Source organism: Mus caroli, chromosome 7 (genome assembly GCF_900094665.2).
Source record: "Mus caroli chromosome 7, CAROLI_EIJ_v1.1, whole genome shotgun sequence".
NCBI classification, from domain to species: Eukaryota; Metazoa; Chordata; class Mammalia; order Rodentia; family Muridae; genus Mus; species Mus caroli.
The window spans coordinates 57132855-57150025 of NC_034576.1; the positions used below are offsets into that span (position 1 = coordinate 57132855).

Here is a 17171-nt window from a genome sequence, read left to right on the forward strand (position 1 = left end):
TTCTATTCAGGAATTTTTCCCCTGTGCCCATATCTTTGAGGCTTTCCCCCACTTTCTCCTCTATAAGTTTCAATGTCTCTGGTTTTATGTGGAGTTCCTTGATCCATTTAGGTTTGACCTTAGTACAAGGAGATAGGAATGGATCAATTCGCATTCTTCTTCATGATAACCACCAGTTGTGCCAGCACCATTTGTTGAAAATTTTCCTTTTTCCACTGGATGGTTTTAGCTCCCTTGTTGAAGATCAAGTGTCCATAGGTGTATGGGTTCATTTCTGGGTCTTCAATTCTATTGCATTGGTCTACTTGTCTGTCACTATACCAGTACCATCTTTGTACTTTTTTGATACAGTCAAGATGGAAGAGCCTAGACTGGGGCAAGACTTGGTCTTGTGAGGGAGTAAGGTTAGTTTCTATAATAACATATGCCTATTTTGACTTTAAGTACACTGTGGCCCGAAGCTGTTACTTTAGTGTCAAGGGATGTGGTATTGTGCCCCCTCAACATATTAGAAGTGAGTAGAAGATATCATAAGAGCTACCTCTGAGACCTCCTGTGTTAATTGTGTTAAAAAAAAATATGGACTTCCATACAGGCAATCTCACTGGAGCAAAGGTGTTCATTAATGCCAAATAGAGTGTTGTTTATTTTTCGAGTGTTTAATAAGAAGTGGGAACTCTGCCAGAAAGAAACGGAATTTTTTCATTATTACTGTCCTAAAATATGTCCTCAAGGACACTTCATTCTTCAGTGAAGCTGTCATATTTTATCTTGCCAATATGATAGTTTGTCTTACTTATTTTACTTTTAAACATTAAGCATCATTTTAAATAACTTCATGATAAAATTTCCTCATTTCTTCAACCCAGGAACCACTGAATGTTGTATGCACAAAATACATTATGAACCCTAAAACAGTTGACTTACTTTGTCTTTTTTTATTTAACAGTGTGACTTGTATTTCCTTGTATACATATTAAATAGGAAAGATATCCCAAAATCCCGACTTCCTATTTAATTTAGCTTTATAAGAGTCAATGCATTTGGGATTCACAAAGAACATATTGTTAGAGAAAATTTAGCACCTCAAGATGTAACACAATTAATCAGCTTCATCTAAACTAAACTACACAGTTTTCTTCTAGATAATGATTATTTGACTTTGAGGGAAAATAATCCTCTGTCTACCAAACAGCATGAAATGTTCTCTCAAAACACTAATAAAATGATGATTATGAATCTCATAATCAGATATGGAAAACCAAATTCCTCTTAGTAGAACAAAAATTATCATTCCTTAACAAAATTTATATCCATGAATGGTATTTTCATGTTCCTACAGATTTTTGATATACCTAAGCACACTTTGAATCAGGGCTCCCAGCTTATCAGCAAAACAAAACAAAGCACATATTCAGCATTGTCACTTCTAATCTGTTTACTGTCTGTGAGACATTAAAAACCATATCTATCTCACTGATTTTTGTCTCCTACCCATTGTCATGTTCTTAGAGACTTCCATCCTTGTCTTATGTTTACAAATAACTGAGCAAAAGGAACAATATTAGGAATTATAGAATGGGTCATACTATTCACAAAACTACATGAACTGGTACTCTCCTGCCTACTTTGACAGCTGGGTAACAGAGAGATTCTAGTTGAGAAAAGTCTCCCAGGCACTACAAAAGCAACATTTTAGGAGGTAAGTGCAGTTTTCAGTCACTTTAACTTCACTTGAATGTGTTTTAAAACTCAATGGTAGACACGGAGTCTTATCCTTTCCTGCTTTTCTTTAGCCAGAATTTTAGATCAGAGTGCCTCAGTCTGATACAGAAATGACAGATCCCATCTATCTTAGGAAAGTATGACTGAAAAGAAAATGTCTTTACTATAGTTCTTTTAAAACTGAATCTTAACTTTCTACATGAACTCTATCTTTCCCTTCCTCATGAGGCAAAGAATAAAACTAGCTGCCTTGTATTGAAATATGACCTATATCATCATCAGTAGTATTTATCAGAATAATAATCTAAGTTTGACATTATTAGCCCACACAGAAACTGAGGCTAAGAAAATGTTAAAATTTTCTTTTAGGACACTAGAAAGATATCTCAGTTGTTAAGAAAACTTGCTGCTCTTCCAGAGATTCTGAGTTCAATTTCTACTACTAAGGCTGTAGTTCACAGCCTTCTGTAAATGTAGTCACTTGGGATCTGAAAGGCTTTTGTGATATGCAGATGTGCATGCAGGAAAAACATCCATATACACTAATAAATAATTCTTGACAATTTCTTTCAGGTTGTAAACCTAACCTATGGATTTGACTTAGCATTTGAGTTATACATGTTGCTACCTAATCTTTGTCTTCTTCCCACTTATCAACAGGTCTTGTACTGTTGAGTGTCAGCACTTTCTAGCAGTTTTTGTTGCTTCCAGTTTGTTAACACCTGTAGTAACAAGACTTTCTTTAAATACAGTGTCATCTTGTTCAGCTGCTATCAATTTATTCACGTCCTCTGAAATCTGATTATTATTTTGCTCAACTTTTTTCTCTTGTCTTGGCTGGCTTCAAGATAATCTTATCAACCTATTTAACACCTTCTGATCATTCCTCCAGTCCCCTGACATCAGCTCCAGAAAGCTACACAGGCACGTACAGAGACTTACCATTACTCCAAAGTGTTTCACACAAGAAATGGGAAACTCCAACAACTCACACCTCACAGAGATGATTGGCATTCAATATGTACTACCTTGTACCTTTAGGATACAATGAGTGCCTTATAGAAAATGTTTCACATAATATCCACTGATCTCCTTTTTCCTGCCTTCCATGAAGACACATCCCTTCCTTCTCCAGCAGAGGGACTTAGCACCTCAAGTGCCAGTTTAGAGCACTGATCAGACCCTGTTTTGAAGTTCTGACCTTGGTTTACCCAGATACTAGGACTAACAAAAGTAAATGTATATAATTTAAGTGCTTTGCCTAAAGTATTCACCATATGACACAAATGGGTGAAGATGTGCGTTGGATCTGATAAGCACTATGAGGATGACTGTTCTGCAAGTGAGAAACTAATGATGCAGAAGATGTATGCCTTTGTTCTGTTTTTGTGTGCTTTTGTTCTGTTGCTGTCTGTAATCACTATGCAGCTCTGCTTTGCATAATCACCTATCCATTGTTTTATTCAGAATTCTAAAGACAAAAACATAGAAATTTGATGTACACACCCCTGTTTGTTAACGACTGAAGTGATAAAATAGGAAAATTAAAATTCACACTGAACACATGTTCATTACATATCCAACTTTATTCATTCATCATCTACAATTTTGTGTATAATGATTACTTAATAGTATCTGAATAATACTAATGAGGTAATGACAAATTTTTGAATAATGAAATTCAAAATGAACAACTTAGGCATGTAATAATTTTCAGTAATGCTAATTCAAGAAAAGTACTAATAAATTGTTCAATAAAAAGCTACTAGGGTGAGATAATTTGTCTCAGTGGATTAAAGGTACTCAACATACATGCCTGGTAATCCAGGTTCAAGTACTGGAGAACACTTAAAAGTGGAAGAAGAATTGAACTCATTAAATTGTTCTCTGATATCCACATGCACATTATGGCACATGTGCCTATAATACATATCATGTACACAACAATATCCAATATCTTTTTTTTTTTTTTGTGGTTTTTCGAGACAGGGTTTCTCTGTGTAGCTCTGGCTGTCCTGGAACTCACTTTGTAGACCAGGCTGGCCTCGAACTCAGAAATCCGCCTGCCTCTGCCTCCCGAGTGCGGGGATTAAAGGCGTGCGCCACCACGCCCGGCTCAATATCAATATCTTAAAGAGATGAACAATAATAAAAACAAAAAGACCAATTATTGGGACTTTGTTAATGTTATTTATTTTATAAATTACCTCTTTTTGTTTTGAAAGTCCAATGTGTATAAACACTGGAACCCTGCCACAGCAGTAGGCAAATCTCTCCTGAGTTAGAGCTGTTAGCCCATCTCCCTGGCCCATTTTCAGTGTCCAAATTCCAAAGAATGCAGGATCAATTTGCATTTTACAGAAATTAGTTGTTGAAATCCTGTCAGTTCAATTTTTGGAATTATACAAAAAAATAACATGGCAGAAATGCAAGTTATTCAATGAAATGTTCATACTTTTCCTTTTTAAAACAAAGTTGAGGAGAAATACAGTTGACTAGACAGGGATACTTTCCACCCTAATCCATAGAAATGTACTCCATGTATCTTTGGAAAAAAAAATTCTTCTCTCTCTTTCCTTTTCTTCCCATCCTGAAACTAGTTTAAAAAAAAGGAGCAAACTATAATAGAAATACATATCATTATGTGCCTGAGGCTTCTTAACAGCTAGTGTTATATTGACAGGGTGGAAATATGGGAAATATGGAACCTATCTGTAAGCAGAATTAGACCTGGGCAACAGAGACATTGCAGAGGGAACAATGAATGAACATTGGCATTAGAGCCAAGGCCAACTTCCCTGAGTCTTTAGCTCAGTAGTAGATCTGCACCAAGTTTCCTTTGTTTTGAAGGCTTATTTTCCTTTGGTTAAAAATGCTCAGACAGAATTAGTGTTTTTGTTTCCCCTGGGGGACTTTATAAACCCCAATTCTGGCAAGAAACAACACTAGCAGCATTTTGAGTAACAATCCCATTTTTACATACCTCAGGCTGTAAAGGCACTTTTTACAGATGACAAAATATAAGTATCTTTAAGTGCCTTCTCAGATTCACCCAGAAGATTTTAAATTATGAGACAATATATGGTATTTAAAATATGTCACACATTAAGGTCTGATGTTGATTCTCTTTTGATGCTGGACCACAGAAATCTTATTTATAACAAGGTACATGTTTTTATTTAACATAATGTTTTACTTTATATTTATACTGGAGAGTGAGAGTGTAGTTTATACCTATGCATAATATTATACATATGCAGAGGCAAGAAGACATCATATATCCTGCAATTGGAGTTATAGGAAGTTGTGAGCCACCTAACCAAATATATATATTTTATAAGATAGTAGCAATTGAGTTTATGACTAAACAAATTTTCAAAAGAAAACCCTATATTCATCATTCCACAAAACTAGCATAGATTAAAACAAGCTAACAACAACAAAAACAAATAAACATACAAGCAAAAAAAGCACTGAAAACTGATTATTATTAACCCAGTATTGTTTGGTGCCAGTCCAAGTTGTAATGGACCTTCAATATGCAAATTAAATGGAAATGTTTTTAGCTTGTAGGACTTAATACAACAAAAGAGAAAAGAGGGGAGAGGAGAGGAAAGAAGAGGAGAAGGGAAGGGAAGGGAAGGGAAGGGAAGGGAAGGGAAGGGAAGGGAAGGGAAGGGAAGGGAAGGGAAGGGAAGGGAAGGGAAGGGAAGGGAAGGGAAGGGAAGGGAAGGGAAGGGAAGGGAAGGGAAGGGAAGCCATTGTGATATGGACTGTGAGCATTGTTGAGGACACAACTCAGTTGAGTGTAAGCAATTTGTGGTCTGCATCTTGGTGTGGATTATGACTTTATAAACTATCCTGATCATTTTAATTAAAATCTGATGTAAATTTCTCTTTACCCTTCCAAGTTCCCTGCTTGCTCAGCACTCTGGGACAGACCAAGCTGTCCTGAGCAGCTTGCTATCCCAGGGGTACCGAAATTTTCCTGCCAGCTCTTCACTTTTCTTCATCAAACTTGAGGTTTCTGAAAAGTACAAACCAGCAAGTCTGGGAACTATAGAGATCTACATGTCCAGAACCATATGGCCCAAGGATATCCAAAAGAGCACTACCACACTAGGAACATTGAGGTTCACATACCCTTCCCAATTACTTCTATAACAAGAATGTCTAGGGACCAAAACCATCCAGATGGCTAAAGGCCCCTAAATGAATATAATCAAGAGCCAGAGCAGGATGACACCTCTGAAGAACACAGCTACCCAACTACAGCAAGCCCTGTACATTCTAAAAATCATAAATAAAACACAAGAAAATTATCTTAAATCCAGTCTTATAAAGATGGTCTAAACCTTTAAAGAGAAAATGAATAAATCCCTTAAAAAATACAGGAAGGAAATAAATCAACTGGTCTGAAAGTAGAAATAGAAGCAATAAAGAAAATGCAAATTGAAGAAATTCTTGAGATGTAAATCATAGAGAAGAGAACAGGTAAAACAGATGAAAGCATCACCGACAGAATGCAAGAGATAGTAGAAAGAATCTTAGGCATAGAAGATACAGTAGAAGAAATTGATACATCATTCAAGGAAAATGTTAAATCTAGAAAATTTCTGAAACAGAACATCTAGGAAATCTGGGATACCATGAAAAGGCTTAACCTAGCTATTAGATTAGGTCTAATGGGAATAGAAGATTGAGAGATCAATCTTCAAAATCCAAGGCCCACAATATATTTTCCTCAAAAATCTCATAGAAGAAAATCTTCCCAATCTAAAGTAAAAGATGTCTGTATAATAAAAGAAGCTTATAGAATACCAATTAGACTGGACAAAACAAAACAAAACCACCTCCTGTCACATAATAAAACACAAAACATACATAACAAAGACAATATTAAAAGCAGCAAGGGAAAAAATGGCCCGGTAACATTCAAAGACAGATCTATCAGAATTACACCCAACTTCTCAATAGAGACTATAAAACCAAAAGACCCTAGACAGATATTGTGTAACCTCTAAAACCCCACAGATGGCAACCTAGACTACTATACAATGGAGAAAAAAAAAGCACCTACAACAAATGGTCCTTGTCTAACTGAATGTCTATATGAAGAAGAATGAAAATAGATGCATAATTATCACCCTGCACAAAACTTAAGACAAGTGTATCAAGTTCCTTGACAGAAAACTGAATGTACCAAATCTCACAGAAGAGAATATGGGAAATACACATGAATGCATTAGTACTGGTGACTATTTCCTAAACAAAACACAAATGTCTCACACTCTAAGATTTGGAATTGATAAATGTGACCTTCTGTAGGGCAAAGGATAATGTCAATAGGATAAAATGGCAACCTACCCATGAGGAAAGGATCTTAAACAACTCTACATCTGACACAGGGCTAATATCCAAAATTTACAAAAAACTTATGAAGGTAGACACCAATAACCCAAATAATCAGACTTCAAAATGGAATACAGCAGTCTCCATCTGCACGTAGGAGCTAAGTCTCTTCAACAGCCCTCCACACACACATCTTACCAGGAGAGAACTGGTCTCCCAGGAGTGTTCTCACTCCTAAGCTCACATTTGCCCCAATAGCTCCAAACTTGGACCAGCCAGGATCACACAGAGCACAGGAACAGTGGAGCAGCTAGGGACAGGAGCCTTCCAGTCTCCACCTGAACCTGGGAACTAAGGGTTTCCCACAGTCCTCTACTCCCAAACCCCACCGAAGAGAGAGCGGGTATCTCCAGGAATGCTGACATAACTAAGATCATAGTCTCACAAGCCCAAAGGAGATACAAACTTTGGTCAGATACATCAAGACCAACTAACACAAGACATAACCAGATGGCAGTGGCAAGCAAAAGAAAATTACCAAGAGAAATCAAGGATACTTGGCAGCATCAGAACATAGCTATCCAATCATAGCAAGTCCTGGATATCCAAACATACTGGAAAAGCAAGATTGAGATTTAAAATCACACCTCATGATGATGATAGAGGACTTTAAGAGGTACATGAATAAACCCATTAAAGAAATACAGGAGAACACAGGTAAACAGGTAGCAGATCTTAAAGAGGAAACATAAAAATCAGACCTTAAAGAGGAAACATAAAAATCTTTTAAAGAATTACAGGAAGACATGAACAAACAGGTGAACAAATTGAACAATACCATCCAGGATCTAAAAATAGAAATAGAAACAATAAAGAAATCACAAAGGGAGACAACCCTGGAGATAGAAATCCTAGGAAAGAGATCAAGAGTCATAGATACAAGCATCACCAACAGAATATAAGAGATAGAAGAGAGAATCTCAGGTGGAGAAGATATCATAGAATACATTGACACAACAAGCAAAATGCAAGCTTCAAAAAGCTTCTAACCCAAAACATCCAGGAAATCCAGGACACAATGAGAAGACCAGACCTAAGGATAGTAGGTATAGAAGACAGCAAAGATTCTCAATTTACAGGGTCATTAAGTTTCTTCAACCAAATTACAGAAGAAAATTTCACTAACCTAAAGAAAGAGATGTCCATGAACATACAAGAAGCCTACAGAACTCCAAATAGATTGGACCAGAAAAGAAATTCCTCCTGTCACATAATAATCAAAACACCAAATGTACAAAACAAGGAAAGAATACTAAAAGCAGTAGGGGAAAAAAGGCCAAGTAACATATAAAGGCAGACCTTTCAGAAGTATACCTGAATTATCACGAGAGAAAAAAAGCCAGAAGAACCTGGGCAGATGTCATACAGACCCTAAGAGAACACAAATGTCAGGCCAGGCTACTATACACAGAAAAACTTTCAATTAACATAGATGGAGAAAACAAAATATTGTATGAAAAAAAATTTGCACAATATCTTTTCACAAATCCAGCCCTACAAAAGAAAATAGATGGAAAACTCCAACACAAGGAGGGAAAATATACCATAGAAAAAGCACGAAGGTAATATACTTTTAACAAACCAAAGAAATAGATAGCCATGCAAACATAATTCCAACCCTAATAACAAAAATAACAGGAAGCAAAAATCACTTTTCCTTAATATCTCTTAATATCAATGGACTTAATTCCCCCAATAAAAATATATAGACTAACAGACTGGATACATAAACAGGAACCAACGTTTTGCTGCATACAGGAAACATACCTCAGGGACAAAGAGAGCCACTACTTCAGAATAGAAGGCTGGAAAATTTTTTTCTAAGCAAATGGTTCCAAGAAACAAGATGGAGAAGCCATTCTAATATCTGATAAGATTGACTTCCAACCCAAAGTCATTAAAAAAGACAGGGAGGGACACTTCATACTCATCAAAGGAAAAGTCTATCAAGATAAACTCTCAATTCTGGATATCTATGCTCCAAATGCAAGGGCACTCACATTCATAAAAGAAACTTTACTAAAGCTCAAATCATACACTACATATCACACAATAACAGTGGAAGACTTCAACACTCCACTCATCAATGGACAGATCATGGAAACAGAAACTAAACAGAGACACAGTGAAATTAACAGAAATTAGCAACCAAATGGATTTAACAGATATCTATAGAACATTTCATCCTAAAACAAAAGAATATATCTTCTTCTAGGCACTTCATGGTACCTTCTCCAAAATTGACCATATAATTGGTCACAAAACAAGCCTCAACAGATATAAGAAGATTGAAATAATACCATGCATCCTGTCAGATCACCACGGACTAAGACTGGTCTTCAATAAAGATAAAACAACTGAAAGTCTCTATACACATAGAAGCTGAACAATGATCTACTCAATAATAACATGGTCAAGGAAGAAATAAAAAAATTAAAGACGTTTTAGAATTCAATTAAAATGAAGGTACAACTTACCCAAACTTATGAATCTCAATGAAAGCAGTGCTAAGAGGAAAACTCATAGCTCTGAATGTCTCCAAAAAGAAACTGGAGAAAATATACACAGTTTGACAGTACATCTGAAATCTCTAGAACAAAACCAAGCATATATATCCAGGAGGAGTACAAGACAGCAAATAAACTCAGGACTGAAATCAAACAAGTAGAAGCAAAAAGAATTGTACAAAGAATCAACCAAACGAGGAGCTGGTACTTGGCGAAAACTCAACAAGATACAAAAATCCTTAGCCAGACTAAAGAGAGGGCTCAGTGACAGTATCCAAATTAACAAAATCAGCAATGAAAAGGAATGCATAACAATAGAAACCCATGAAATCCAAAAAAAAAATCATCAGATCCTACTACAAAAGCCTTCACTCAATAAAACTGGAAAATCTGGATGAAATTGAAGGTTTTCCAGGCAGATAGATACAAGGTACTAAAGTTAAATCAGGATCAGAGAAAACTAAACCACACAAAGACAAAACAAAGAAAGAGAACTTCAGACCAATTTCAACTACAAATATCAATGCAAAAGTACTTTATAAAATTCTTGCAAACCAAATCCAAGAACAAAACCAAATGATCATCCATCATGATCAAGTAAGCTTCATCCCAGGAGTGCAGGGATGGTTCAATATATGGAAATTCATCTACATATCCCACTATGTAAAAAACTCAAAGAAAAAAATGCATGTTTATTTCATTAGATTCTGACAAAATCCAAAATACCTTCATCATAAAAGTCTAGGAAAGATGAGGAATTCAAGGACCATACCTCAACATAGTAAAAACAATGGACAGCAAACCAGTAGCCAACATAAAACTAAATGGAAAGAAACTTGAAGCAATCCCACTAAAATCAGGGACTAGACTAGGCTGCCCACTCTATACCTACCTATATAAAATTGTACTCTATGTACTTGCCTGGGCAATTAGAACAGAAAAGGAGGCCAAATGGATACAAATCAGAAAGGAAGAAGTCAAAATATCAATATTTGCAGAGGATATGATTGTATACTTAAGTGACCCCAAAAATTCCACCAGAGAACTCCTAAACCTGATAAACAACTTAAGCAAAGTGGCTGGATATAAAATTAATACACACAAATCGGTAGCCTTCCTCTGGATAAGCAGGCTGAGAAAGCAATTAGGGAGCTGATAGTCTTCACAATAGTCTCAAATATATAAAATTGCTTAGGGGAAAGAGCAATGTTACTAAGGAACTATTTTTTCCCATCTTTCTATTCAACATAATGGCTTCTATCTTAAAGAGACAGACTTTTATCTGGGGAACTAACATCTCAGTTTGAGTTAAAAGTAAGTTCTGGTCCTAGATTTGCCAAAATGCTGGGGTAAATATTATTTGAGGGTATCTACTCCACTTTAGATCATTCAGTTCCCAAATAAAAGACATAAAACCTTTAGATTGATAATAAAGCTGTAAAGTATTAGAGCTGGATAGATACCAACCCTCTTTGCTATTTTTATCTATTTTACTGTCAATAATCCCAAAATATCACTTGCCTTGTTTCACCTGGGCTGCTCTTTCTCAAACTGGCAGGCACCCATGGCCATATACTTATGATCCATGTACCCCATGGTGGCACTTCTTTCTTCCTCTCCCATGGTCTCTGTCTCATATGCCAAATTGAAGAAATAAAACTCCACCTACCTCCCTTTTGCTCAACTACAAGCATCTTTTTTCAACCAATAATATTAAAATGAGGAGCATGATTTGCACAACAAAAGCTGGAATATATGAGAATTTTTCTTGAGGTGACTAGACCTAGGGATGCAAGATGTCATATTATAATGAATAGCATCAAAGCAAACCTCACCAGGGTTATGAATGTCTCAGTGTGCAGGGAAAGTGGTAAATTCTTCTCAGATGCATCATATCCAGGACACTGTATGGAATTTGCTCTTCCTGGTGCAATTGCAACCACATCTGGATCAGATCCTCTAAGAAAACTCAGGCTGCTGCTGCTGCTGCTGCTGCTGCTGCTGCTGCTGCTGCTGCTGCTCAGGGATTTTTATCAAGCTTTGTTTGAAGCTCTAAAAATAGTAGTCTCAAGCTACTCACTGCTAGATGCGGTAGTAGAAGAATCACCTCCATTGAAGAACAATGAAAAATTACTCTAAGCCTTCAATCTTCAGTAGCATGGGTAAGTACTCAAAACTGGTAAGATGTCACCATGCTCCAGAGCTGATCTAGAGATTGCTCTTGGTTTTAGCCTAGAATACTCTTCATCTAAATTTGACTAGTTTCTCTACAAGCGTTTCTGGCTTGAACAGCCTTCAACTGTATATCTCAAATCCTATCATATGCCTTTAATTCCATTTGTCTCCACCAAACTGACAACATTCAGGTTGTCAAATGACCACAAAGTTGTTCAGATTCTCCCCTTGCTGCCTAAATCACCAGCAAGGTGTCAGATTTGCAGGCCTACACTCTACATTGATTTTACTTAGCTTGTGGAAAGTAGCCATGTCTATACATGGATATAATTGCATCACATAAATAGGCACATCAATAGTGTATATTCTTTGTTGTTAAAAATTATGACTATAGTTTCATTACAAAAAATGCATAGTTCCATCTTCCACAGGACAATGAGCTTCAATTAAAAATAAAGTCACACTTTGAAATAAGTTTCTGTTTCATTAAAAATGAAATTGGAATGTCAGCAATTTCAAAACCTGATGAATTCACACTAACTTGTCATTATTTAACTTGTTTTTGTGTTGTGGTCTGCTAAATTAACCAATGCTATGTAATACTCCATTTCACCCTGAATACAATTTGATGTGTGTAATGTGAGCTTGAGCTGTCCCGCTCTTCTGGTATTCCTTCTATTCCATCCAAATCACTGCCTGATACTTTTCAATTGTTCCTTGATGATGCATTAAGCATTTATTTAATTGATCTAGAAATATTTTCTATAGTTGTGTGAGAAGGATAAACTACAGAGATAATAGCCAGAGTCAAGATATTGAATACAAATTCAGCTCAGTGGAACTTTTCATCAACTATGTTAAATGAGCAAATCATTTATATTTCTCTTGGAAAAAGTCACCGCCCAGGGCCAATCAACTATATTCTATATTTTAAACTGCTTCATTGTCCAAACAGTCCTCCTCATTGTGTGCCTAATTTAATGCTATGAGATTTGAATCTAGAAAAGGATTGTTTTTTCAGAGCAAGCACTCAATAAGTACTTTAGTAGAAGTGTTAAGAAATATATATTCTCTGTTTCTTTTAAGTGTGTGTGTGTGTGTGTGTTTGTGTGTGTGTGTGTGTGTGTGAGCATGCACGACCATGCTTGTGAACATCTGAATGTGTCTTGGAAACCAAAGGAGAGAACTACATCATCTAGACCAGATGATGTAGTTATACAGGAAAAAACACTGTGAGTCATGCAACATATGAGGGTGCTGTCATCCAAACTTGGGTCCTCTGGAAAAATAACAAATGTCCTTAACCATTGAACTGCTCCCTATCAAGCCCCTTAGTACATTTTACAGTACATTCTACCCTCTGGATTATACTAATGTCTTCCTTATTTATGCAGTAATGTTAGTATGATTAATCCCAGCCCTTCTGAAAATGAATGCCATTTCCTTATATATGTATGTTTTAAGTCTGTCCAATGCTTTCTTTGCATGTTTTTATAGGTTTATTTTAAGTCTAATATCTCCCCATACTTTCTCTCTTTCTCTCTCACTGTAGGTATGTTAATGAATATATATGTTAGTACCTGAGGAGGCCAGAGGCATAGGATTCCCTGGGAGGTGAAATTACAGGCAGTTAGGAACACAGAGTTCAATAACAGGACATATTATTTAATGTGGCGCTCCCTTACCAGCCTAATGTATGTGAAGCTTTCTCATAACAGAGTCGGAAGTAACAGGAGTTTGCCTTCATGTTTCTGTCAATAAAATGCAATTTTTTAAAGATGCTATGATTATTTGAAAACATAATTGTAAAATTTTATGTTGTAGAACATGTCAATGTCTAATTGATTAAAATATTAAACTACATGGAATAACATTTATCATTAGCATACTTTCCTATGTGTATATAATTTAATCTATGTAAATAATTTAATTATAGCTTCATCTGGACAATACAGCATAAAGTCTTCAAAGCTCAGGGCTCTTAATATATCAGGACACAGACTGACACCAGATCCAATATTAACCTTGCACAGATTAAAACAGTATTCTTGTTAGTGGGAAAGCTACAATATCAACTAGACTGTGACTATGGCTTGATGCAAGAAAGCAGTAAAGAGATTACCTAAAAGAAGATAGTATTGAGCCATCCACTGAAGGTCAAGAACACAGGGCATGACAGTGTGATGTCAGGCACATGGAAAAAAGAAATTTTGAACACTTTTGAGAACAACCCATCTTTTTTTTTTAAATGAGATTTTGTTAATATTCAAACATTAATAATATGCATGGATCCCAAAATATAATTAGCAGATATGATACTTTAAGGATGCACTGTGCAGCCAGGTGGTGGTGGCATATGCCTGTAATCCCAGCACTTGGGAGGAGGCAGAGGCAGGTGGATTTCCGAGTTCGAGGCAAGTCTGGTCTACAGAGTGAGTTCCACGCCAGCCAGAACTGCACAGAGAAACCCTGTCTTGAAAAAACAACCCCCCCCCCAAAAAAAAAGAAAGAAAAAAAAGGTTGCACTGTTCAATAGATCACTTTTTTTCAGTTTGATGAAGCCTATGGATTTTTTTCAGAGAAAAATGAAACACAAAATACAAAACCAGAACTTTAAAATGATATCATCATAAAATTGTTTAAAGAAGACATGTAACAGGTACACTACCTATTACTATTCCAAGTCCCTAACATGTAAGAGATCTTTAGAGGAATCTTTAAATAAATAGCATTCTAATTGAAAAGTTCTCAGATTTACATTGAGGACTAAATCCCATGGATTGTAGAAAAGTTAGGCTTTTTCTGTATTCATTCTAGTAGAGAAAACATCACTTGTATTACTGAAATAACAATATTGTATTTTAATATAAATGTATCGATTTCCTGATATTTGTACAGGATGATGACTCTAGAACCTGATGTGGCACATTTCTGTTTACTAAAGATCATTTGCTATAATTCCGTCCCGAAAATCTAACTTTGAGAGAAATAATTCTTACTGTAACCTCAGTTATCCAGGAATCATTTACTTAATAGAGCAGTGGTTTCAGGTGTGTGTCACTACCTACACTGCAATATCTAGAACCTTCGGGGTCTGTCATAAACTTCATTTTCCATGAAAATAATTACGGATTTTCTGGTGAGACAAGAAATTGTGTCTTTTCATTATAGAACTGAATTGAAATGCATATGGTTAAGAAAAATCTGTAGATTGTCTATCAGAGATCTAAATACAATTCCAGGAGATTTTATATACCTTAAGGTTAAAATAGTATTCAATCTTATTCTATATGCTGATAAATGAGGAATTATCTTAGATTATGTATTTTCATCATATCCTCATAAGAGGGAACACACAGTCTCTATAGCAGCACCAATTTTAATAATAAACCCATGTTTGGATATATTAGAAAAGTTTATTAAATGACTTGTCTTTTTAGGCTTTTTTGAATGGCATACCAGGAAGAAGTTACTACTTCCACAATTCAGGTCAACTCTCAGTGATCGTGAGACTTGGACTATACTAAAATACTGGAAAATGCTAAAAATACAGCATTCTTTGTCATCTTAATCCCAGGGAAAGTGCTGAATATTAAATCTATACATTTTTCAGCTTGAATGATTTGGCCTCATTGTCAAGTGACTGTCAATCAGCTGAGAAAACGTCTAAATGCTGACTTGTGAAGGCAGGTGAAACTACACTGAGATGCTGTAACACCTGCTGTGGTTTTGACACGATTTTATCTTTGATCTATGGGATGCCTTCATCTGTCTTTAGACAGATGCTAGAGTGAGATGTTATCCAGTATAGCTACACTATTGCACACAGTTAATTTCTGCCCTGTTGCTGTCCCAAGCCCTTGTCAGTACAGAAAACATATAGCTTGGTTTCTTCTCTGCTGAAGCATTGTCACATGTACACAGAATATTACATCTGTGGTGTGTAAGCAGACTGGGTCAACAGATCCTTAGGATTATGTTTACACACCTCAGCAGTGCCTACACTTCTCAATAGTGCTTCCACAAGAGAACATAATGTAAATTATTTTAGATAAAATACAGGCTTTATGAAGTTCCTCATGTAGCAATTCAGAGCTTTTATGTGTTTGAAGCATTGGAAATGAGAAGCATTTGAAAAGCTTGCGAAATCTATTTTAAAGACATTGTTAAAGTGGAATTTTCATTCCATGACATGAAAAAAATATGACTTACAGAAAACTGTAATGAAAAGTATGACCTGGAATTTTCAGTAAAACAACAAGCCATACCTGTACTAAACTTTCCACAATTCTGGTCAACTCTCAATGATTGTGAGACTTGGACTACTCCAAGTTCAGAGCAAAATTATCTAAGGCTTTCTTAGCAGTGCCCCACTCTCCACCACAATAGCTATTAATTGCACACCTTTGTGAACAACCTGAAATTCGTGTGCTTTTGAGACAAACCATTTGGAGTGTCTGGACTATCTGCTACCATCCTCCAATACAAAGGCTAGGGATGTAATGCTATCATATCAGAACATCGTATGTGGAGTGACCTGAATCTATGTTGCCAGACCCATAGTAATTTATGTCTCACCTCTAATTCCCTCTGAGATGGAAGCTGTGTTTCTAGTGCCAACAGTGGTATGGAGCCAGGCTAAATAGCCATCCCCTAAGCAAGACAAAAAAAAAATCATGAATAACCAGGACACCCATAAAATAACAGATGTTCAATGACAGAGGGCAATAAACCTCTCTTATGTGGTGGCACACTCATGAGAGTGCAGATCCAGGGGTCAGGATCTGAGTTCTTTGAACACTCCATGCTAGATCACTTTGTGACCTCTAACAACAGGACCTCAGAGCTATGGTTTTAAATAAGGGAAGCTAGCTAAAGTAATGAGTAGAATATTACTTGCACCTTAAAGGAAAAAATAAAGAATTTTGTTTTTGTTTTCTTGTGACAGGGTTTCCCTGTGTAGACCTAGCTGTCCTAGAATTCATTCTGTAGAGTAAGCTGGCCTCAAACAGAGAACTTCCTATCTCTGCCTTCTGAGTGCTCGGACTAAGGGTGTGAGAATAACCATTCCCAGTTTGAAAGATAATGTTTTTTTTTTTTAAAGTAAAATGCATGTGTTATTTTCTTTTCCCTGGCAATAAATTCTCTGACTTAAAAACATTAGTGTCTAGTTAGTATTATTTAAGCAGGCTCTACTTTTCTGTATTTTTATTGTGCCTAAGATAAGGATGGATTGTGATGGAAGCTACTCTTTTCCCCTTCCTGCCTTCCTGCCTTCCTGCCTTCCTGCCTTCCTGCCTTCCTGCCTTCCTGCCTTCCTGCCTTCCTGCCTTCCTGCCTTCCTGCCTTCCT

The 17171-nt window shown here is 36.3% G+C and overlaps 1 long non-coding RNA gene across 1 annotated transcript in view; it reads left to right on the forward strand.

The window, feature by feature from the left end:
- Positions 1-11719: 11719 nt before the first annotated feature.
- The window catches only part of LOC110297291, a 14145-nt gene continuing 8693 nt past the window's right edge, over positions 11720-17171 (forward strand). The window contains exon 1 of the long non-coding RNA XR_003837208.1: positions 11720-11806. This is a non-coding gene — a long non-coding RNA (uncharacterized LOC110297291). The remainder of the gene's footprint in view (positions 11807-17171) is intronic.